Source organism: Carassius auratus, unplaced genomic scaffold, assembly GCF_003368295.1.
Source record: "Carassius auratus strain Wakin unplaced genomic scaffold, ASM336829v1 scaf_tig00027283, whole genome shotgun sequence".
NCBI classification, from domain to species: domain Eukaryota; kingdom Metazoa; phylum Chordata; class Actinopteri; order Cypriniformes; family Cyprinidae; genus Carassius; species Carassius auratus.
The window spans coordinates 1-21,036 of NW_020525581.1; the positions used below are offsets into that span (position 1 = coordinate 1).

At 38.6% G+C, this 21,036-nt stretch overlaps 1 pseudogene; it reads left to right on the forward strand.

Annotated features, from left to right (window-relative positions):
- Nucleotides 1-2,634: 2,634 nt before the first annotated feature.
- On the forward strand, nt 2,635-8,031 carry LOC113079186 (substance-P receptor-like; annotated as a pseudogene).
- The last annotated feature ends 13,005 nt before the right edge of the window (nt 8,032-21,036 follow it).

Below are 21,036 nucleotides of genomic sequence, written 5' to 3' on the forward strand. Positions count from 1 at the left end.
AAAATATCTACTTTTGTGCTCCAAAGAAGAAAGAAAGTTCATTTTAGTTTAGAAGCAAGATGAGAATAACAGTAAATGATGACATTTTTTGAATGAATGATGCCTTTTCAATTCTTAAAACAAAATTATCAATAATTTACCATCAAGATGCAATAATAATTAAAAAAACAACTCTCAATATGCACTGATTGCCGATTATTAGTGTAAATTTGGTCTCCTGAAATAAGTGATTTAATTTTAATTAAATTTTTTAATCCATTACAATTGAGATTCAAACATTAGATTTACCTTTCTTTGTCATTCACGGTTTTCACAAAAGTATTTCCACAACAAAAGAAACAACTGTAAATTGGCATAATTTCTGAAGGATCATGTGACACTGAAAACTGGGTGGCTGCTAAAAATTAAGCTTTGCCATCACAAGAATAAAAATTTCATAAATAATATACATATTCAAATAGAAAACAGCTATTTTAATTGTTATAATATTTCATCCTATAACTGCTTCTACTCTATTTTGATCAAATATCAGTCTCGGTAAGCATCAGAGACTGTTTTTCAAACAACTTTTCAAAAGATCTTAATTATTCCAAACTTTTACTTCTTTAAAGTAACATCATAATCTGAAACTAGAAAAAGAAATGTTAAGCTTTCTTTCTCAGTCTCTCGCCTTCTCTTTTCCTTCTCTCAGAATCAGAATCAGAAAGAGCTTTATTGCCAAGTATGCTCGACACCTGTTTTCCTGATTGCACTTAATTGCTAGTGAAATAGTGAGCGAGGTATAAGCTGTGGTCAGCAAGAGGTGACTAAACTGCCTCATCAGAGTTCTTTGGTTTCAATCATCTTTCCTGGACACATTCTTTAACATCAGTCATGGAGAAGCTGTTAGCGTAGGCAAGGAGTGGATGAATGGGGCCAAGTCCAAGTCTCCTGCAGACAGCATTCCACCTGTGTCACTAAGGAATATGAAACAATGGAAGTCTAATTAATCATGGCCTCGTTTTCCCACTCCCTTTATGGGATGGGGAATCACTTAGAAAGCTAACATATATTTACCAGCAGAACTCGCTCTTGTGTTGATGTTCAGATTGGCAGGTGGCATTCCTGATACGAGTTATCTCTCCGTCCTGGCCCCCTCAGGGCATTCCCTGCATGCAGCCGCTCTTAGAGAACAGTCGCCAGTTTTGATCATTTTGGAGCACAGGGTGATTTTTTTTATATAGGGAGCGCAGTCATTAAAACCCAATCTGAAATTGATGTTGTATCAATGGGAATATCAATTTCTATCATGAATTAGGATGGTTTAGCGTTACTATTAAAATTTGGGCTATTTTAACATTCCATGTAGGGAATTATGATAATATTATTGTTCATTCGTGTTTGTGAGTTTTCATCTGGATGTGGAAATTTCAAACATTATGGGTCAGTTCCTTTAAGAAAGTAAATGCTGTATTGTCATCTGGCTGTGGGTTTGCAAGTCACGCTGTGCATTTTAATTGAATTTGATTGAAACTGTAAACTGAAGGGAAACTGATTGCAATTTGGTTTCTGTGTTTTCCTTGTTACAGGTTTATTTAATAATTCATGCATTAAGCACTTTGTAATTGCTTTTGAGGTATTAATATGAAGTAATACATTCATTTTTGATATATGACTTCACTTGTCTGTGGCACTGTGTTTGATTCATGATCTTGGTTCTTTGTTAGACCCAGTGCATTAGGGGTAAGAAATGAGCTGTGCCTAGATTTCTTGGACAGGAAGCATGACTCAAGTCTGACAGAGATTTGGCAAAGCAAAATGTTTTAAAAATGGATAAAACTGTGAGAGGAAATTTCACCAAGAATGAACTGTGCCAGCTGATAACGTCATTTATTTGCACATGCTGTTTGCATTATGCACCCAATTCACTAAAGGAGTGATTACAATTACATGAATGCATTTCTCAGATGATTTTTAGTAATTGAAATAAACCATTTTACGGAGACAGACACATTAACTTGTGGCCATATTAATACTAATACTAATTAATTTGGTTAAAACCATGTAACAAATTCTTAATTATCCACAATATCTTTTTTCTCTCGCTGCATATCATGTAATAACACCTGTTTTTTCATTCTTACAATTTGAAGTAAACAAAGATCAAAAATGAGAATTAAATTAAACCGTTGTGGACTTTCCTGCTGGTTTTTGCCCATTCCATGAAAAACAGAAAAGTGAGTGACATGATATTCAGCCAAGTATGGTGACCCATACTCAGAACTTGTGCTCTGCATTTAACCCATCCAAAGGGCACACACACAGACACACACACACCACACACACACCAGGAGCAGTGGGCAGGCATTTATGTTGCAGCGCCCAGGGAGCAGTTGGGGGGTTCAGTTTCTTGCTCAAGGGCACCTAAGTCATGGTATTGCCGGCCCGAGATTCGAACCCACAACCCTTGGATTAAGAGTCAAACTCTCGACCACTAGGCCACGACTTCCCCACAAATTAGAATAGCCAACAGGATTACAGGTATTATTGAAAGAGAATGCTAAAATCGCATGCAAATGTAATTATCTATTATATATATTATATTGTATTAATATAAAACTATTTCTTTCTTTCTATCTATCTATCCTTTTGAAGGTATTTTGTGTGCGTAGCAGTGCTGATTTACTTCCTCCCTCTCCTGGTGATGGCTGTGCTTACCTGGTGGTGGGTTTGACTCTGTGGGCCAGTGAGATCCCAGGAGATTCAACTGACCGTTATCAAGAGCAGCTGAACGCCAAACGCAAGGTCTTCATCACATCATCCTCTTGCTCCTCCTTTTTTCATCATCCTTTAAGCCCGTGACATTTGCCTACACACAGTCCAGGTCAGACTCTGAACTCTGAGTTAACAAAGCAGACAGAGTTCACACGCAAGGGGAGGAGGGTCAGACGAGGCTGCATGAAATAATCACTATGAAACTCACCCGCAGTGAGAAGGTCCGTCTGCTTCTTTCATCTGAATTCTCTGTGTGTATGTGTGTGTGGCTCAGTCACCACACTTGAAGGATATGAAGTCAAGATATGTTTCCTCTCCAATGTCTACTGTGCATATCATTGCAATAGCATTTTATTCCTCACCATTGTCCTCTTATTCCTCACACAAAATATCTTAATCTATTTTTCAAGTAACCATTGTTATGATGACAGAGTGTGACATACTACCTCTGAGCGCCTGTTTGTCCCCATCTTCTGAGCTTCGTAAACATCAAAGAGCATTTGACAGTCTGCTGGTGACTGAGTGATTTGCTACTGCATACTCTGGCTTCTGGCAGAGTGTGTCACTGTGGTCTTAATGCTGATTTCAGGCCCGTTTCAGGGTCAGGAATCTCTAGCATTGTAGAACATGAGTAGTTTAAGCCAACTGACCTACCTTTCACAGACCTGGAGTAGTCGAGACAGATGCAGCTTATAGACAGCAGTCCAAAGGCAGCTTTTTTATGGTAGAACAACAATGATAAAATAAGAAAGTCAAAGTAGTGAACAATAAGATGCATTAGCTGAAAAATAAGATGTTATTTAAAGGTGTACTCAGTATTTTATTTTATGTTTTTATATACTATTACCATTTTGGACATATGCAGAAGAAACATTAATTCAGCATCACACAAAATATTTCGGTTATTAATGGCATTGTAGAAATGCATGATTCCAGAGACATTGCCCACCTTATTTGTAACTTGACTGCATTACTGCAGCTATTGTTAATTTGAATATGCAAGGCTTTAGTTGTCATCTGTCACAATCATGTACACATTGTAGTGCAAATAACTATTACCTTTAGCAGCTAATGTATCAAAAGTCTTGCATGTTCACAGAAAATAGCTTACCCCTGCATTGAAAAATATGGATAATAAGGTGAAGGGTCATTACCTTGAATAAAAATGAGTGGGAGAGTCCTGTCTCACAAGAGCCAGATGACTGTTAGTACACTCATGAATGTGCATGGACATTAGCCATGCCAGGCTGAAAAATAAGGTGTGTGTAGTTGGAGTTAAAGAAGCCCAATTCGTGCTTTAAATTTCATTGTTATCAGATTTTATTCCAGATTTAAAGTTGTTTTTTAAATGTACCTCTGACACACAGTTTTGGAAATGCTGAACTTCATGAGGCAACTACCCCTTTGTGAAAAATACTAGATTTGTTTAATATGAGTTCACCTAATTTCAAACATATTTTTCAAAAGTACTATTCATTGTAATGAATAGCAAATGAAATGCAAAAATTGTTTTAATTAGGGAAAATGACTGAGTGTGCCTTTCAAGCTATAAAGCCTTTAAAGCTTTAAAGCTACTCAAGTGTATGATTTTAGTGCCGCTAGCAGCATAAAATGGTAATGCAAATATTAATGGGTTTCCCAAATACTCTCACTGACATCCATTTATCAGACCAACAAGTAGTCCCACCTAAACTCAAGGCAATGGGTAAACAGTGTGTCTATGTCTGGCTGACACATAAGATTACACTTTTTTTTATGGAAAATCAATTGTTTCTTCACATTACTGTAAGCTGGGAGAGAAGAAAACATTTTATCATAGAAACAGTAAGCCTTAAATGTAATTTATGTAATTGAAGCTATTTTCAAATATATTTGGCTCGTTGACAAATGGCTCTGCACAATGCTTATTTTTAGCTTTATATTTATTATGTTTTAATGTGATTTTTAATGACATGTTGTCATGCTGCTTGCTGGTGGTAAGTTAAGGCCAGTGAACCAACTCAAAGCTGTGAAGAAAACTATTAGGCAACATTTCGTCTGACAGCATTCTGCCAGTTTTTGTGCAATGTGGGCAGCATGCAAAACCCAGGCAATCGGCTTGAATGACAGAATATGTATTTATAGTCATACAGCATAACCAGTATTGAAATTTTCTCTTCTTGCCTGACCCTCAGGTTGTGAAGATGATGATTGTGGTGGTATGCACGTTTGCTGTTTGCTGGCTCCCCTATCACGTCTATTTCCTGATTCACCAGTTCTACCCGTACCTGTTTGAGCATCCGTTCATTCAGCAGGTCTATCTGACTATCATGTGGCTGGCAATGAGCTCCACTATGTACAACCCTATTATCTACTGCTGCCTCAATGACAGGTAATTTCACCTGGAGAGAAAACACAGTAATTGATGCACACACACATACACACATGAACAGCTAGCTCTTTCCAGAGACCCTGTAATATTCGCTATAATATCATTATTGTTCAAAATGATCCATCTTTTTCTTCCATAAAATGCAGTCCAAAGCTGTGATGTATTATTCTCTAATGTATCGTGGTTTTACCGCCTCACTCAGACTCTGAAAATCCATCACAAAAGCCTTTGAAAGACAACAAAGCTTTAATATCTTCAACTTTAAACACGTCATCATCATGTGTCTATTCGTCTCCTACATTTCTAAATGTCTCCTCAGGTTCCGTGCCGGATTTAAGCAAGCATTCCACTGCTGTCCATGCGTCCCTGAGGGATCCTACGAGGGTCTAGAGCTCAAGTCCACCCGGTACCTTCAAACCCAGACCAGTTTGTACAGGGCCAGTCGAATGGAGACCACTGTGTCGTGCGTGATGCAGCCTTGTGAAGATGGCCAGAAGGTCACGTTTGGGAGCATCAGAGGGGCCGCCGGGAGGCCACCAGTTCACAGCCCCTCCAGGGAGCTCACCTCCAATGGCTCGTCATCTCGCAGCATCTCCAAAACCGTGTCGGAGACCTCCAGCTTTTACTCTAGTAACAACCTACAAGAATGAGAGTGCAAAAGCACAAGAGTCAAGGAGATCGAATGCCACTGTTTTAGTGGAGATGTAATCCTCTTCAGTTCTCCCCCCAGTGTAAATCTTGAGGATTACCTTGAGTGTGTGCAGATGTGTGTGTTTTAGCTGGTTGAGTACACACACGCTAAGCGTCTTCAATTTCAAACGATCCTTCATCTTTCATTCTTGTCGCATTCTATTCGTGAGGTTCATAACTATGATTAAAGGAACATTTACATTGATTTTTTTGGGAAATGCTTTCTTACCAAAGTGATGTACATGACATATTGCTGTGCGCTGGCTTAAATGAGAGCATGATTGATCGATCCTGCAATCCCTGAAGACATTTTAAAAGTTTACATTAATGGACATGTGATGCAGTGGAACACTGAATTTATTGAATATGACCACTTATATTGGTCTTGCTAACAACAACCCAACTATAATAGGAATAGGAATATCAGCGGAAGTACACGTCTTAGTCCCCCAAGTCTCTAAAGATGGCCCACCCGGCTCAAATGATACCAGAGTACATGTTGTTTCTTTAGTGTTTTATCTGCAGGTGTGAGATGACCGCAGACGTCACAGCATATTTTCTCTGTAAGCACCTTCAAAATCTCTAAACTGGCTGAGACTGAATAAAAAACAGGGCAGGGATCATTCTATTGAAAATGCTTCGGTGGTTTCACGGTCAGTTAGAGCAATGATCCAGCCTGTGAAAGGAAAATGAACCGTGTCAGTTGCCAATATCAACACCTTGTAGCTACACAGGCAAATACAAAAGAACAATATTAAATGGCTTTTCAAGGTGTGCCTGGAAACACAAATGCGTGGTGGTGAAAGCTCTGAATGCCTGTCCTGATTTTGTGTGCTCTGAATAATAGATCTGGAGAGGAACATATGTGATGCGCAGAGAATTTTTGTACTAGGGATTTTTTTTCTTCTTCTGTCGATTATTATTTTTCTCTCCCTGTCTTTTTTTTTCATAATTGACCCTTTGCTACGCTCTGCCACTTAGTTACTGTTGCCAGCCTGGTGACTGCGGCTTACTCCTTGGAAAGAACTAGAGATTGGAATGAAGTGGTTAGAATTGATTAGATCTTATTTTTATATAGAATAAAATGAATAATGACTTATTTTTATCTGCTTTTTTAAATGATGCACTCAGTAATGTGATAAAATGCTGCAGAGACTGCAAGTTAAAACCAAGCCAAACACTTCTCATTTAGCTGAAAAGCAATAGCGAATACATGAAAACTTCTGAACACTACAATGACATACATTTACAATGACATTTGCAAGAAAAAAAGGAGAAGAACATAATAATTACCATTACAATTAGATTAAGTACTATTGCAATATTTCTTCATATAAAATCTATATTAGCACTGCTATAGGTGTTGCGGTCGAGAACAAGTGTCTCTGAAATCTTGGCTACGTTTTCCAAATGCATCATAAACAGTGAGTGGGTCATTAAATCAGCAGCAGCTCCCATTTCAATCTCTAGATACCTTTTTGTGTCACTTGACCTTTGGCAACAAAAGAATAATATGTATTCAAGAATATCTCAGTCAGACCAGGAGGTTGGGGAATGGAGTGGGGGATAGTAAATCGAACCCCACAGTTACCAGTTGTGATTTTGGTGGCTCATTTCGAGCTGCGCCTCTGCAGTGCCTTTCTATGCTGCATACTCAGATTTTTGCGGGTCTGGATGGACACAACAGTTGCTGACTTCTGAGGTATGATTAGTCATTAGGCGGAGCTTAGCCAAGTGCCAATTCTGTAGTTATTCTGTTGTACAAGCATTCACACGCTCACATTCCTCTCAAGGCCAGAGTAAAATTAGCCCTCCAGGCACCTCCCTTGATACAGTCACAGCAATATGATACTGAGGGTACACAGGATTATGGGACAAAGGGGGAGGTTGAAGTGACCACCTGCTGCTGTTCTTGACTGGGATTGTGACAGTGGTGTCCGTTTCCCAAAACAGAGGTCCATGCTGTTCTTATGTATAATTGTAACAGACTGGCTCGTCACATGATTGTGGGTCTGAGCTCTCATTGTTCACACAGTGGCAGCAGGCTTGTTATGGTGCAATATGTTCAGAATATTTCGGACGGTAAATGACTGTGATCTGAATGTGCCTGACTGTTGGGCAGGTGCTGACAGCTTATTCCAGGAATAAATTAACCACACTCTGTTCCTGGTCTTTTTTAGAAATTCAGAACTGTCTGTGATGCTTATGCTGCATCTGCCTTCACACTATATATATATTTATATATATATATAGGTTTTTTAATGTTTTTGAAAGAAGTTTCTTATGCTCACCGAAGCTGCACCAAATCAGCATTTTAGACTTCTGAAGGATCAGTTGACACTGTAGACGAATGGCTGCTAAAAATGCAGCTTTGCAGTTGCGGGAAAAAATTATATGCTAAAAACATTGTGTTTAAATATTAATAATATTTCACAATATTACTGTTTTTACTGTATAAAACATGTGCCGCCTTGGTATGCAGAGACTTCTTTAAAAAACATTATTTTATTTTATATATATTTTATTTTGTCATAAAAAGCAAGATTTGGAATAACATGAAGGCAAGTAAACAATGACAGAATTTTCAGTTATGGGCAAACAATCCCTATAAGATGAACATAAGGAATGTCTGATGAGAAAGGCATATAGGTAATCACATACATAAAAAGACTAATAGGTTTTGCTGGTCTGCCAGTTGGGGTTTTGTGGCACCTCTGTCTGTGGACCATATTTATCTATGCGAGTGTGAGCACAGGAGGATTTGCTCTTATCAGCTCTATCTCTCTGTAATCAGAGTAATTACCCAAGAGAAGAGAACACAGAGGGGAGGACAACAGCTGTGTATGAAAGCATTCACACACAGATTCATCCACCCTCCATCATTCCTCACATCCCTCCCAAGGCCTTTCTGCACGGCTGCTTAATTTCCCTCAAAGTTATTATTCGTGTTTGTACCTAAACATAGTGAGTGTGAGCGAGAGTGTGCATGTTTAAACATACCTCTACATGAGTCCAGCTGGTATAGTTCATCAGTTTTTCCGAAAGAAAGATGCGCTTTGATTTCCATCCAGCACAGGAGGCCTGGACTGCTGGTCCCACTGACTTGAAATGTCCTAGAAGACTCTGATCACAAGAATTCTTGGCAATGGTTTCATTAGCTTTCAAGGGGTCAAGACATCATTTTAAAGGCATTTTTCTTTTTCTTTTTTTTCTTTTTTTGAGTCGTAATTTAGTTTTCCAACATTTTGAATTCATCAAGCCATTTTGCTGCTGTACTTTTAGGCTTTCTCTGTATCCGTCCTCTTTCATTTATTATTTTAATTTTTTTTTGCTAAAAGAGTACCAGTCCTTACTTGAGGTTTGGGGATTTGTTGTCTAATAGAGTTGGCGCTGCTTCATCTTTCAGTAACACTCTCTTTGCAAATGTGACAGATTCACAAAACAACATCTGAGCACTTATAGGTAAGGTCAGGCTGAAATGATTGGGACCTTCATCTCCTTTAGAAGACCATCCAGAGTGTCCAATGCCACCCCACATCTTTTATCATATGTTTTATGCCTTTCATTGTTCATTTGTTTATGCCTTTGGTTACTTTCTACATCAGACGTTTTTAATTAGATTATTTGGACCCCTTAACCAGACATTATCATATTATGAAATGGTGTATACTGTATATCATTACTTTGATTCATATATGTTCATATGTATATTCGTATTTGGAAGTAAATCAACAACTGATCAGTTAAGAACATAATTGTTAATGACTTATAATAAAGTTTTAACCTTACGTTGCCTGTTAATGAGCTAAACAGTATGTAAATATTTCTTATATGCTTTTGGCAGTGGTTTCCCAAATATGTGTTTGTATTCTATTATAAAAGAGTTAGCTTATTATGTTGTGTGACTGAATATACATCAACAAAATGAACCAGTTATGGCTTAACTAAACATTCAGTATACCAGTGGGCCAAGCTGTAACTAAAATAATAGCCATACACTTATGCTTTTAATGTCGTGCTGGCTTGCTCTCATTTATGCATGCTTTTGTAAAGGATTTTGTATGCATATGCTTCTGTATGCTTTGTCTAAAATATCTGTATTCAGGCTGGTGTGTGCTCTGAAGAGAAAAGTTTGAACATCTCCATTTGGCATTAGAAGTCATGAAGCAAACCAAGCAAGTTCAGCTAGTTAAGACAGATCACGTTAATCATTTGTGACACACGAAATGAGCCATTGAAGTTAATAAGCAGAGAGAAAGACAAAAGTCTGTGTCTCACAGTAAAGGGTGTAGAGCTAGGGTTGTCTTGTTGAAATTCCCCTCAGTTTGTCTGGTAAGATGTTGAATTGTGCCCGTCTGCAGAGCAGGGTTGATCTTTGTTGCTCCCACAAATGCTGTCAAAAAGAGTTAGTTTATGTCAATCTGTTTTGCCGCCCTATTTTCTTAAGAAGGTTTTGGAGACTTGTGGCGAATCTCTAAAGAATTATATTCAGTTATATATTCAGTGCTGTAGTTGACTTTGTGACTTTGCATTAACAGCTAAAAGTATTCCTTTCAAGCAACATTTTAAAGTTTAATTTAATGTTATATTGTTATTATATATATATGTATGTATGTATATATAACATATATATATGTTTGTAGAATGATACATTTTTTAAGGATGCACACCTTTTTATTTTTACATTTCATCTTTTTAAAACACTAATAATTTAATAATAAGTCAAATGTGAGCTTTAGAAAATATGAAAACATATTGAAGAATGTTGAATAAAATATTGGTCAATATTGAATAAAAAAAATGTATATTGGATTTGTTATATTATGTATTATAATGTTGTGAAAAATTCACTTATAGAAATTGAAACTATGGATTTTTTTAATGAAGATTAAAAAAAGTATATACTTTTTGCATCTGCCATTTATCATTTTTTGGCTATATTACATAATTTTTGTTTTTTATACTATCTTTATTAGAATTTTAATATCAGTGCATCCATACTAAGTTTATGCTCTAAGCTAAGAACTTCTTGGAAATTTAGTACCTAAAAAAGCATAAAACTGCTAAACCAAAAAATAAATAAATAAATTGCTTGATAGACAAGTCAGAATTGACTAAATAAAACGATCAATGGACCAAATCATTGAGTGAATGAGGGAGAAAGATCAAATAGAAGCAGAGACCACTTGGGGCTTTACAAAGATAAAGTAAAGATTAGTTATTATGTGTGGACTTTACCACTCATTGAAGCTTAAGAGTTATTTCTCATTTTGCTCTTCAAATCAGTAGAAACTTTTCTCTGAGGAAAGGAAAAAAGTACACAGGGTATGATGGACAGCTAGACTACTGTACAAGATGATACACAGGATGTCCTGCTAAAACTAACAAACTCAAAGAGTTCAGAGGATCTTAAGCCAGAGGCTTTATATAAGGATTTTCCAGCATGGCGAAGTTGCAACTTTAAGGATGGTTCTGAATTATAACAATGTTTACATTCTTTTACCTGATCCTTTTTTGGAATAGCAAGAGCGGAGGACAGTGGTCTTCCACTAGAAGTTTGGTAGTCAGTGCCTCAATCCAGCTCACAAAGCCTTTTATATGCTAAAGAGATCTAAGCAGAACAGGTCTAGACATTTTAACATTTTTCAAGACCCAAAAAAAGACATTTTCTCTTGTGAAGATAAAATATGTGTACAAAGATTCTTAAAACAGAAAACATTTGTGAACTGCAAACTTTCAAATCAGTGCCTGAATACAAATTGTCTTTCTAAAGCTTGTCTTCATAGTTATTAAATGGTGTGTAGATGTTCAATTTAAAAGATGTTACAGTTCATTGCTGAACAATAATGTTATTTCCCTCAATGTGCCATTTTAAATGGTTGTATTGGAAAACCAGTCGCTTATGCCCCTTTAAGTTTAGTCAAGTCAGATAAAAATGCTATTGTACTTCAAAGTATAAATATGTTACCTGCATTTAAAGAATAAACAATAAATCCTGTGAATTGTTTTGTTTTGTTTTGAAATCAAAAGTTATGTCTAGAAACATCATATGAATGAGTGTGTGCTGTGTTGTATGTTTGTACACTGAAATTTTCTCTTCTGTCTCTTGTCTTTCTCATAAATTGAGAGAGGCTGAATCAGCGCTGATGCTAGAGGCTCCAGTGACCATGTCAGGAGTGAACATGCATCAGGCTTAAAAACCCACATAACATTGAGCACTTGCTGTTTAAATGTATGTAACGTATATTGAACCACTAACTCATAGCCCTTGTTGATCCAAAATATTTAACATGCATTTGAGTTATTATAGCGATCTCATATGCAACTTTGGTGAAGAAACTATTATATAAATAAATCCAAGCAACCTTCTAAGTTGCGGTTCAAACCCTCCAGACACCAGGTTTGTTAGAACTGAAATAGCAGGAGGCAGAAAAACGGAAAAAAGACTCAAGCTTCCCGGGTGCCCCTCTGGTTTCTCTCTCCTGACATCCTTTTTCTTTCAGTTTCCCATCAAGCTCTCCACACGTGATTGAATAATAACAGCAATGATGTGTTTGGCCTGCAGCGAACACACTGGATATGACAAATTAAATTGCCTCTAGTTGACAGAGTGTGCTTGTTGTGCTGGTGATTTTTCTGTTGTAGGCATGCGCGAATAGCTATTTCTCTGTTTTATATTGTGGATTTGTTTCTCTGTCCTCTCTATCCTTCTTTTACATTTGTAGGAGCTTTCTTGTCCCACATTGCACTGCCCTTGGTATTGCACCGTTAATCTCTCACTCTGGATTCAAACAGCATTTCTGTCCTTAATCTAATGCTAACATCCTGTTGCGGGGAAACTTAAAGGTCAAGCTGGAATTCTGCAACAAACAGCAGCTTGGCAATCAATCTCATCATTAGAAAAGAAATGAAACAATTATTTTTCGTCCTCAGTGAATTTTATTAATAGATGTAATACGTCATCGAAATCTTGTTTTTACCATGAGAAAAATGGGTCCAGATTCAGCCTGGTTTTAGATTAGGTTTAATTGTCGCCATTTTAAGGGTTCTTCATCCAAATCATGTAATGCTCCGAAAGCATGGAGCTCCTGAAGATCAAAGATAGTTTCACACTTACTTGTTATGTTCCAGATCTGCTAATGAGCTGCATCCATAGGCATCATAAGCACTGTCACGACAAAAAGGCTGCTCCAAATATTTCCTAGATAGATAGATAGGTAGATAGATAGATAGATAGTCAAGTCACCTTTATTTATATAGCAATAGATAGTCAAGTCAAGTCAAGTCACCCTTATTTATATAGTGCTTTAAACAAAACATTGCGTCAAAGCAACTGAACATCAATCATTAGGAAAACAGTGTGTCAATAATGCAAAATGACAGTTAAAGGCAGTTCATCATTGAATTCAGTGATGTCATCTCTGTTCAGTTAAATAGTGTCTGTGCATTTATTTTGCAATCAAGTCAATGATATCGCTGTAGACGAAGTGACCCCAACTAAGCAAGCCACGGCGACGGCGCTCCTTCTTTTCTAGGTGCTGATCCACCATCTGGTCTGGATACGTACTGGATCTGGATAACTGCAGTGACGCCTCTGATCTGAATACAGACTGGATCTGGTGGTTACGGGACCTCGGAATAAGAGAGAAACAGACTAATATTAGCGTAGATGCCATTCTTCTAATGATGTAGCAAGTACATCGGGTGTTATGGGAAGTGTTCCCATAATAGATAGATAGATAGATCGATGCTTTAGCTCTTTTTTTTACAGCCACTTTCTATTTTGCAAAGCTCAAAAATCTTGTTCTGCACATCAGAACTATATACTTTGGTTTTACTCCTTGTTGATGGATGATTAAAGGAATTCGGCCTTTGTGTTCCTCATATTTACAATCCTGTGGAACAGGAAGCCATGGCTGGACAATTTCATGCTCCTAGTCACCCTGGTGTGCTAAAAAATATATATACAAATAAATGGGAATATACTTAAGAGATATTTTACTCAGAAGAATTTCTATGGCTGCCAATAATTGTGGCCAGCAGGCATTAGAGAAAAAAACATTTATTTCATCATGATATTGTCTTCCCACTTTTAGTTGTTTTGCTTAAATGATAGGTTAGATTTTTTTTTTAATTTTATTTTTTAAATGAAAGATCAAAAGGATAAACAATGCAGATTTATTTTCACAGGCGCCTTTGCTCATTAGGGTGCCAATATTAGGCACTTAATAGAATGTTGTGTGTATTATATACATACAGCCAAAATGGTTTGTTCCAAATAAATACTGTTTGATTTTCTATTCATCAAATAATCCTGGCAAATCATTGTAATAAGAAAATGTATTTGACACTGAAGACTTGCTACTGAACTGATGGCTACTGTAAATCATCTGAATAAATGACATTTTAAGATGTGTTAAATTAGTAAATCTTAAATTTCACAGTATTGTTATTCTACTGTATTTTTGATGAAAATAATGCAGCCTGGGTGAGCAAAAGAAACATAAGAGCATTAAGAAATCAGTAACACTTTATGTATAATGCTTTACAATTTCAATGCATTATGTCTTGTAATGCACAGTATACTGCATTGTACAGTCTCAATAATTGTAACCACAGTTAAAACATAATTCTGTTATTTAATTATTTACAACATGATATAACATCCTCAATATATATTAGTTCTATATATATATAGAACTAAGTTCTGTTAGAATTTTGGTTAAAAGTGTCTGTATACTCTACCTTTAAAAGTCTGGGGTCGGGAGGATTTTGGGGAAATAAATATATATATATATATATATATATATATATATATATATATATATATATATATATATATATATATATATATATATATATATATATATATATATATATATATATATTTCCCCAAAATCCTCCCGACCCCAGACTTTTAAAGGTACAGTATACAGACACTTTTAACCAAAATTCTAACAGAACTTAGTTCAAACAGAACCACTTATCTGTGTTCAGTCTCACTTGAGACTTGAGATTTCACCTGCTCATGCAAAGACTAAAGGTCCCTCCTACCTCTCTATTCTGTCAAATGGAAAGCAGTGTAAGGGGCTGACATTCTCTCCTCTCATTCATCCTCTTTCTGTCCCCTTCTATCTGTCTCTCATTTGCTCTGCAGGAGAGGATGTTGACATTCTAGCCCGGAGGAGGGTGGGATAACCCCCACCGAGACCATGACTCTTAGTAGAGGGGCACAGGATCAGAAACGACTGCATTAGCCTCATCCTGCTTCCCCTACCAATTATAATTCCCCAACCCCATGAAACCTCCTTGCAAAAATCTCCCAGAGGGCTGTATAGGGTGGATTCCCAGCTAGAGGTTTGCCAGAAAAAAAGACAAAAAACACTGTGTTTTCTAGAAGCTCCGAAACTTATGCATTTTACACCAGCCTCTGTTTCAATAGATTAGTTGAGAGTCTGTAATGGTGTTAACTACCACACTGATGGGTGCAGGTGCATTATGTCCTGTTCCACAGCTGTAGATATAAACACCATATTGACTGCATCAAGTACCTTTTACACATTGAAATGTTCTGTTATAATGGAAAATAAAAGCTGCAAATACTGCATAAACCCTATCATTAGTGCTGCCATTTTAGTACGCACCTGATGAATTACTAGTGTAGTCCATTTGCATCTCCGCTAATGTTAGAGTATGTATCGAGAATGTAATACAGTAAGTGTTGTAATATAAGATGTGATGGCAAACTGTTATCTTGAGTGAGTTGAGTTCCTGTGTCTAAATCAATGGTCTTGAAGACAGCTGGAGTCCTATTGAGTATGTAGGGGGCCAATGGTTGTTAATATGACAAATATGACACATTGATGGAAGGCCTGTTTCTCTGTGTGCATTTCACCCTTCCTTCACTAATGGAATTAAAAGACTATTGCGAGATCCCAGCCAGCTGGACGCGGCATACAGAAAACAACTTTGACATTCACGAAGATTTACGCATATACATGCATGCATACACAAATATGCATGGGAACATTAAGGCCTTTTTGCTCTAGGCAGAAGTGTTCTCACCGTTTTCCATTATTGTGCAACTATCTTTAAGCAAGCCTATCTATTTGCTCAGCTCTCTGTGAGAAATGGCCTGTCATATAGATACCTAAAAGGTACCAATGCTGATCAAACTTTTATTATGTCCTTTAAAAAGGGCAAACGAAAATGTCCTTGTTGTTTATCACTGAAAATCGAAAACTGAAACATTCTCTGATTGATTTCTGCTTATGTATTTTACTCCACTTCAAAAGAATAAAAAAACGTACAGTACTTACTCCCAATCTTTTGAACTGTAATATACATTGAGAAAAATTATTTGAGAGGCAAACTTAATTTCACAATAATGTTACGTCCAGTGACGTATTCAATTGTGTTGTCTGTATTGTTGCATGGTCCTTTTGTTGTTTCTCTCTTGCTCCGTCTCTCCTGCTTCTCTGGCTCCTCCCACTCTTTCCACTCGGGCAGGTAGCTGATTGCCTTTTCCAGCTGCATCTAATTACCAACCGAAGGAGAAGCAGTATAAAAGCTGAGCAGGAACTACAGAAGATGAGAACTTTTCTCCAGAGCATGTCCTTTGTCTAGCCTGGCCTCGTGCAGTTTGTTGTAGCCTTTTGGGGTTCTTTGTAGTAAACTTCATTAATCTGAAGTACTGTTGATTTCACTCTGTTGTTTGATTGTTACCCTTTTTGTAAGCTGTAGGGAGGTGGGTGCCTTTTTCTTTTGTCCTTTACATATTTTTCTCCTGGTTTGAGGATGAGATAGGGAGTTAGTGTATAACTTTATTGTTGTTTTTATTTTCATTTGACAGGTTTAGAAAGAATCTAATTTCCAGAATAGACACCCTTTTGTTTGTTATTTTGGCATTATTCCCCCTCCTGAAGTTTTGCTTCCCTCTTAATGTTATTTCTTTGAGAATTGTTAACTCCCAGCATTCACTGAGCTGTTAATAAACCTTTTTTTTTAACAGCCACCTTGTTGTTGTTGCTATGCAGGGGCTTGGGTAAATGCTCTTCCCAAACACTAATATTGTTACGTTACTGTTAAACCCCTAGATGCATAAGACGTAACATATTTTGGGGGCTCGTCCGGGATCGTTAGGTAGTAACTTTATTTATTGTGCTTTTGGAAAAGTATCATCGAGCTTTGGTTTTCTCTTTTTTGGTGGTGAGGGCAGTGTAGTGTAGTAATGGAATTTGACTTAATAGAGTTTACGCTTGCACCTTCCACAGAGGTTTATAATCGATGCAAAAAAAAGGATTTGTTATTGATTGCTGATTTCTTTAATGTTACTGTGCCTGGAGGTGCTACTAAGCAGGTGGTTAAGGATGTGCTGTATGAGGAGTTAGTGACCAGAGGTATTTTGCCTGATGATTCACCGCCTGATGTGTCAAGGGAGGATGTAGCAGCTGGAGAGGCATCTGCTTCTAGTCCATATCTTGCCACTGAATATCGACTAGATCCGATGATTGAGGTTAAGTTAAAAGAGCTTGACTTGGAATTAAAAAAACAAGAACATGACATTAAAGTAGTACAACTCCGTACTGTCGAAGTTGAGGCAGATAGGGATATTAGGCTTAAAACACTTGAGATTGAAGCTGAGAATTTGCGGAGGAAGTCTGTTCAGCCTGTTCCCCTTCCACGTGCGAGAGCTCCCTCTTCCCCAGCATTTGGTGTTGCCCAGTTACAATCTAGTACCGTTAACTATGATTCAGTGTGTGATACCCAGTCAAACTTTGATGTTGCAAAGTATATAAAACTCATACCACCTTTTAGAGAAGCTGAAGTAGACTCCTACTTCATCACTTTTGAACGCATTGCCATAAAGTTAGGGTGGCCGAAGGAGATGTGGGGTCTCCTCCTGCAATGTAATTTTGTAGGTAAGGCACAGGAGGTCTGTTCTTCACTTCCGATTGAACAGTCTCTTGATTATGAGATGGTCAAAGCAGCAGTATTAAGAGCATATGAGTTGGTTCCTGAAGCCTACCGGCAGCGCTTCCGGAACTTATTGAAATCAGCCAAACAAACATATGTAGAGTTTGTGCGGGAGAAAAAAACACTTTTTGAAAAGTGGTGCCTCGCCAGTAAGGTGACGAGTTTTGAACAGTTGCAGGAACTTATTCTATTGGAAGAATTAAAGTATTGTGCTCCTGAAGCTCTAGTTGTTCATTTAAATGAACAAAAAGTAGGCACACTCTCTGAGGCAGCTGTGGTTGCAGATGAATTTGTGCTTACCCATAAGACAGTGTTCCCAGTTTCACGGCAGTCCAAACATCAGTATTTGAACTTTGAGCAATCGGGGAAGGAAACTTCAAATGTTCAAAGGGAAGGGGCAGACAAGGGTCGTAAGGCTGATGTAAGGCGCTTCGGTAGTAAACGTGTATGTTTCTATTGTTTGGATTCAGGGCACCTGATTTCTGATTGTAAAGCGTGGAAGCAGAAGTATGCTGCTGGGAAATCTAAAAGTGTGGCGTTTGCTCAGACTGTTTCAACTCCTGAAAGCTGTTCCATGCCAGTTAAGAGTACTGGGTACGAACCCTTTCTCCTTAATGGTTCTGTTTCCCTTTGTGCTGACTCTCTGGGTAAGCCTATCTCCATTCTAAGGGACACTGGTTCAACCCAGTCATTCATTCTAGCTGATGCATTGCCATTCTCACCAGAAACGTACTCCGGTATGGATGTGTTGGTCCGGGGAATTGAATTGGGATGTGTTAGGGTGCCATTGCATAGGGTTTATCTAAAGTCTGATTTGGTTACAGGTACAGTTCCTCTTGGTGTGCGAACTGAGTTGCCTGTGGATGGTGTGAGCCTTATTTTGGGGAATGACTTGGCGGGTGGTAAGGTTTTTCCATCCCCGGTTGTTGTAGATAAGCCGAGCATTGAGCATGATATTGCTGCTCATTTCCCTTCGGTTTTCCCTTCCTGTGCTGTAACTCGTGCACAGGCTCAAAAGTGGGAAGAGACCGTGAACCTTGCTGACTCGTTCCTGAGTCCAGCAAAAGATTCTATTGAATGTACCCTATATATTAAACCTCCAGCCTCCTCTACTGATCCTGAAAACTCTAACTCAGAAGCAGTAGATCTGAAATTTGACAAAGATCATCTAGTTGCTGCCCAAAAATCTGACCCATCTCTAGAACCCTGTGTTGAGGCAGCTGTTCCGTTGGCTGATTCGTGCAGTACTAGAATAGCTTTCTTCTGGGAAAATGGTGTTTTAATGCGTCGTTGGAGGCCACACGAAGTTGATGATGCGTTAGCTGTCTATCAAATAGTCTTACCCTCTGATTATCGTCCTCAAGTATTGCAGCTAGCCCATGAGCATCCCCTTTCTGGCCACCTTGGGGTTAATAAAACCTATAAACGCATTTCCCGGTATTTCTTCTGGCCTGGATTGAAATCTAGTGTGTCCAGATTCTGCAAGTGCTGCCATGTTTGCCAAATGGCGGGTAAGCCGAATCAGACCATTCCATCTGCTCCACTACATCCAATTCCAGTGGTGGGAGAACCCTTTGAGCGTTTGATTTTGGATTGCGTTGGGCCACTTCCAAAATCCAAATCGGGACACCAATATGTTTTAACCCTGATGTGTGCTGCAACTCGGTTCCCAGAAGCCGTGCCACTCCGTACTCTTAAAGCCCAGGCCATTGTGAAGGAAATAGTTAAGTTCTGTTCAACATTTGGACTGCCTAAAGTTATCCAAACAGATCGTGGTACCAACTTCACTTCCAAGGTGTTCTCTCAAGTTTTACAACAGTTAGGAGTTGATCATCAGCTCTCCAGTGCATACCATCCAGAGTCCCAGGGGGCGCTAGAGCGCTTTCACCAAACCCTCAAAACAATGCTACGTGCGTATTGTATAAGTACTAATAGAGACTGGGCTGAAGGTCTGCCATTATTAATGTTTGCAATCAGGGAAACTGTACAGGAGTCATTGGGTTTTAGTCCTGCAGAGCTGGTGTTCGGGCACACTGTCCGGGGGCCCTTAAAACTGCTGAGAGAGCAGTTGTTGTCCAAACATCCTGTGTCTAGAAACATTTTGGACTACGTGAGTGCTTTCCGGGAACGTCTCCATAAAGCTTGTGAGGTGGCAAAGGCTCATTTGGTGACCGCACAGTCCAAGATGAAGTTGCGTTATGACAAAACCAGTGTAAAACGTATCTTCCAACCTGGTGATTTAGTTTTAGTTTTGCTTCCTGTTCCAGGCTCAGCGCTGCATGCTAAGTTTACAGGTCCTTATGCCATTGATAAGAAACTTTCTGACACAGATTATGTGATCTCGACTCCAGATCGTAGGAGAAAGAGTAGAGTGTGTCATCTGAACATGTTAAAGGCTTATGTCACAAAAGAAACCTCCAAAGCTTGTGTTGACACTGTTACATCTGTAGTTGCTGCTACTGTGCTGTCTGCAGCATATTCTCCTGTGGAGGATAACCTGATTGTACGTGAAGACCGAATGTCCTGTACACGTCTAGACAATTCAGCGGTCCTGAATGACTTGGATGCATATCTTGCTCATTTGCCAAATGACCAGCGAACAGATATCATTGAGTTAATGAGTAGATACCCTACCCTGTTCTCCGATATCCCCAGCCAGACTACCGTCCTCATGCATGATATTGATGTAGGTAGCTCTGCTCCTATAAAACAACACCCCTACCGTGTAAACCCTCATAAACGTGAGATAATGAAGTCAGAAGTTGAATACCTACTGCAACAAGGTTTTGCTAAGCCTAGCCAGAGCCCCTGGAGTTCCCCATGCTTGCTCGTTCCAAAGTCTAACTCAACCCATCGCTTTTGTACTGACTACCGCAAAGTGAATAGTATCACCAAGCCTGACTCTTTTCCTCTTCCCCGAATAGAGGATTGTGTTGATCGCGTCGGTTCTGCCCGTTACGTCACCAAGTTAGATCTCCTAAAAGGCTACTGGCAGGTGCCCCTCACACCGCGGGCCTCAGAAATATCCGCTTTCGTTACCCCTGACAACTTTCTGCAGTACTCTGTTATGGCTTTCGGGATGCGAAATGCACCTGCGACCTTCCAGCGCTTAATGCAACAGGTACTGTCGGGAGTAACCAATTGCGAGGCCTACTTGGATGATGTGGTGGTCTATTCTGCTAGTTGGGAGGAACATCTGAATAGTCTAAATCAAGTTTTCTGTAGGTTATCTGGGGCATCTTTGA